This window comes from Orycteropus afer, unplaced genomic scaffold (assembly GCF_000298275.1).
Source record: "Orycteropus afer afer isolate SDZICR_OR568_19922 unplaced genomic scaffold, OryAfe1.0 scaffold00214, whole genome shotgun sequence".
Lineage (NCBI taxonomy): Eukaryota > Metazoa > Chordata > Mammalia > Tubulidentata > Orycteropodidae > Orycteropus > Orycteropus afer.
In genome coordinates, this window is record NW_006921801.1 from 1,339,519 (window position 1) to 1,344,195 (window position 4,677).

The window sequence follows — 4,677 nt, forward strand, 5'->3', positions numbered from 1 at the left end:
ACTCACAGATGATGTTCTTTATTTTATGAGCCAATCTCTTATTTATCTAAATAACTACCCTCAGGGGGTAGTTTCAAGGTTTATGGACTGTCTCAGGGCAATAGTCTTAGGGAGTCCTCTAGCCTCAAACAGTCCAATAAGTCTTGACTTTTTAAGAATTTGAGTTCTGTTCCAAATTGTGTATGTGTGTGTCTGTCAGGATGCATGTATTGTGGTTCTGAACAGAACGGTCATTAGTAGTAACCAGGTACCATCTAGTTCTTTTCGTCTTGAGGTAGATGAAGCCGTGGTTTGTGTAGTCTGTAGTCCTGCAGACTGGTTTCTTCTCTGAGTCTTTGGTTTCCTTCTTTCTTTTTTGCTCCTGATGAGATGAGACTGTACAAAAATGGTGTGGCAGTGGCCTCCTCAGGATCCAGAAAACATCAACCGCTCAAGGTTGATTTCTGAGGCAGAGGTCAGACATGCTGCAACCCTCCAACCTTTTTACCAATTCTGACACCAACCGTCTCTTCCATGGTACTCTCCATTCCCTGCTAGATTCCATAATCCATTGCACAGGCCACATAGAACTCACAGACAATAAATGATTATGGTGTTTATTAGAGAAGTAACAGTTACAACTCAGGATCAGGAATACTCAGGATACAATTCTTCAATCAAGATAGCTTCCTTTCAGCTATGCCATAGCCATGATTTTCGCTTCTCTCTGGCTTGGACCTCTGCCCTGCTCAGATCAGTATTACTAAGCTTTTCACTTGCTGAATAGGTGCCCAGAAGGCACCCCACTCTGCCAGCAAGGTTTCTGCTTGAAGGCACTGGGCTTTCTTGCTCCATGGGCCAGGAAGCCCACTGCTCGGTCTCATGCCGGTCTCTCGGTTCTACTGTCTCTCCTGTTGCCACCCCTGTGCTGTCTCTGCTGCAACTTCTTGTGGCTTCATTGCAGGGATCTCAGGTCCAAGGATACGATCCACTCCCAGCTCTTTTCTCTTGATGACAGTGAGATCCCCCATCTGCCTCTGGGATGGTTCATTTTAAGTGGAACAGGATGGCAAAGCATTTGCATGGTCTCAGACACCACAGTGGTGCCATATACCTTATTTACATTATTAGCAAGCTATCCAATCTCCTTGGTGGACCACAAGCACATCACATTTGCATAGTCCCACCTAGTCATCTGGTGAGAGTCACAAAGATCATGTCTAGGAGAGCCATATTAAGTAATTCACTGCACCACACACTGATAGCTGTATCATAAATGGCTGTTCACAAGCTTTTAAGACTCCAGATGCTACTCACCAAACTAGGATGCAGAACATAAACTTTGTGACCCATGTTATGCCAGTTGACAGAATTATCCCATGAGACTATGGTCCTAAGACTTCATGCCCAGAAAATCAGTCCTGCAAGGTGTTTGTTATGCCTAAGAAGTATCCATAACGGTGCCCCTATGTGCGCTATATATATATATATATATATATATATATATATATGAACATACATGGGAGCTCTGGTAGCATAGTGGCTAAGACACTTGCCTGCTAACCAGACGGCTGGCGGTTCAAACCCACCAGCCACTCCTCGGAAGGAAGGTTGGGCAATCCTACTTCTGTAGTGATACTGCCTCGGAAACCCAAGGAGGGGTGTCTATGAGTTGGGTTTGACTCGACGGCACATAACAACAACAACATGAACATACATGCATGCATACACATATGTGTGTACATATACATACGGCTATATGTGACACAGTGGCTGCAGTGATGGGCTCAAACATAGCAAGGATTGTGAGGATGGCACAGGACTGAGCAGTGTTTCACTCTGTTGTACACAGGGTTGAGTTGGAGTTGACTCGATAGCACCTGACAACAACAACAATAGCTATCTGTATGTATGCACACATATATACACACATACCTATGCGCATGTAGGCATCCATACAAATATATGTAACCACATGTATATTTTTTGGTTGTTGTTGCTGTCACTGTAAAATTATTTATTTTCTAGCATTTAACAAAAACGTCTTTGTGTGTGTACTTCTTAGTGATATCATCTACCTTGGTCAAGCTGTGCATACATCACCCATATTCGGTGTTACTTTTCCCATTACCAAAAATAACAAGTATCTACTATTTCCGCTCTCCCCACTCATGCTCTCTGATAATCACCAATGAATGTTGGTTTCTGTATGTATACATATTTTTTGTCTTTTTATAAAAATGGGATCAGTGCCAGATAATTTCTGACTAGTAGTGCCAGAATATTAAACATCTGACAATCCCTTAGGGAATATTTTTTTCTAAAAACAGACCATTGGAAGAAAACAAAAACAAAAAAACCCAACCACTGCTATGGAGTAGATTCTGATTCATAGCAACCCTCTAGGACAGAGTAGAGCTGCCCCATAGAGTTTCCAAGGTTGTAAATCTTTACAGAAGAAGATCCCTCATCTTTTTCCTGCGCAGTACCAACTTTTTGGTTAGTAGCCAAATGTCTTAATCAAATTTTTTTTTTTTTTTAGTTCAAACTTGTTTCCCTTTTACTAAGATCCAGTTACTGTTACATGTTTGGTACTCAATAAAGGAAAATTTGTTCAAATAAGGTAATATGTTATCATCAGTATTTCCAGGTGACTGTTTATAATGAAGTAGCAATACCAGTAAATCCTGGGAAGTCCATCCATGGGAGTTTATACTTTGTCAAGGCCCAGTTCCTCTGGAGTGGAGATTACCAATTCATTTAAAGTTGGTCTAAGTTCCCGGAAGATATAGGGTAAATTTCCTTATGAGGTCCTGCTTTGTCCTTAACAACCTCTAGGATGTGAACAGCACTAGCAAAATCATTTAACCGTCTGCATGCCTGAAAAGCAGCATCGATGATTTTAGGTTCTGGAACCAGATCATAGCCAACAAGTGTGTTCATTCCTTTACACAATTCCCAAGCATTGACATTTGGCTTGTTGAGTATGTCACCCAGCGAGCATCAAACTCCTCACGTGTCTCATGAGACCCGTGGGAGTAGCAGCGAACTGACTGGACAGCGGCTACAGGCCAGGCCGAGCAGAGTGCAGAATGCCTCCAGGGCTGGCCCAGGCGGCTGCGGCGCAGCGGCGGAGAGCGGCGCCCAGCAAGACGGCGATGGCGGCAGGCAGGATAAGGCTGAAGCGAAGCCTCAGCTCCTAAGGCATTTGGCTGCTAACCTCAGAGCGCCTAAAACAGACCCTCAATGACTAGTAATGATTATTGACTACTACTTGCAAATTGGACAGAAACTTGTTACTTTGGTAAACTGATGCCTGCTTTCCAGATTGTTCCTATATCACACAGAGCCCATCATAGCCCGTTAGTTCCCCTCTCAGACAAAATATTGTTAGACAAACTAAAAAGGAAAGCTTGGATTTTGATTGGAGAATTGAAACCTAATCACTCAAGGAGAATTCCGGATTGCTTTCCTCTCTCCTCAAGCCTGTTTACTTCATGTTTTAGAAGAAATCCAGAAATTAGGGGAATCCTATATGCTGTGGTGAAGAGAGAGCTAGATAATTCCACCAAGGCTATAGAACTCCTTATGCAAGAGATTTGTGAACTTAGACAGGCTTTGGTTCATAATCAAGCCATTTTAGATGTAATATTGGCCTCTTGAAGTTTATCGTGTACTGTTTCTGGGGAAGAATGTTGTACTTACATTTTTGCAGACTTCTTTGGGATATTTGATTTTATTAAAAAGATCCAGGAAACAAAGAAAGAAATTGCAGTTGGCCAATGATTCCACATCTGGTTCTGCAGGCTCTTCAGATTGGACATGGGATCTGTTCTCTTGGTTTAATTTAAGTTCTCTTGGCTTAAAAGTGGACTACAAATTCGGCTCATAAACTTTCTCTCTAGATTCATGTTGCAGTGTCCAGATAAATGGTCCCCTGAGTCCAAGTACTCCTATGTAGTCACTGACTGTGGGAGTTAAGTTTGTGTGTCAACTTGGCTAGGCCTGGTTGAGTGGCTGGGCAGCTGGATATAGTATTCCCCATGATGAGACTGGTCATCAACTCCATGGTGAAATCTACTGTGAACAGCTGAGTAGCTGTTTTAGGCATGTGATCGGCTTCCTGTATATAAGCAGAAGCCTTGGGGAATGGTCTCCAGCTTATGGCATGCTTGGACCCTGCATGTAGCTGGGTCATTGTTCAGCAGCCTGCTATGCTCTGCTGCCCTTGGGACTTACAATGGACTTAAGTTAATGGCCTGCTGTGTGGTTTGGTAACATCAGGACTGTGCCTTTTTACTTGTCAACCTTGGGTTTGTTGGCCTCAGCAGCCACCAGCTGTCTGAGTGAAGAAACGCCTCTAGGCCAGTGGGCCGGGAGCAGGAGGCAGAGCTGGACCCCAAGGTTGAGGGGCTTCCACCCAGCCCCTAGAACCTGGCACTTTGAACTTGGACTTACAGCCTCCAAACTGAGAGAATAAACTCCTGTTTGCTAAGGCCATCCCATTTGTGATATATGTTCTTGTCAGAGTGGCACTAGGTAACCTAAACACTGACCATCAAACAATCCAACATATGATCATCCAAAATAGAACAGGGTTACAGGTGAGGAGAGACAACTCAGGGAAGCCCAGAGTAGCAGGCTGGAAGAGCAGGAGAAAGGGGATAAAAGCCTTGAACCTGGACAGAAGAGCAGTCA

At 43.6% G+C, this 4,677-nt stretch overlaps 1 pseudogene; it reads right to left on the bottom strand.

Moving 5' to 3' along the window:
* Nucleotides 1–2,689: 2,689 nt before the first annotated feature.
* LOC103203372 overlaps nt 2,690–4,677 on the bottom strand; it is a 19,891-nt pseudogene continuing 17,903 nt past the window's right edge.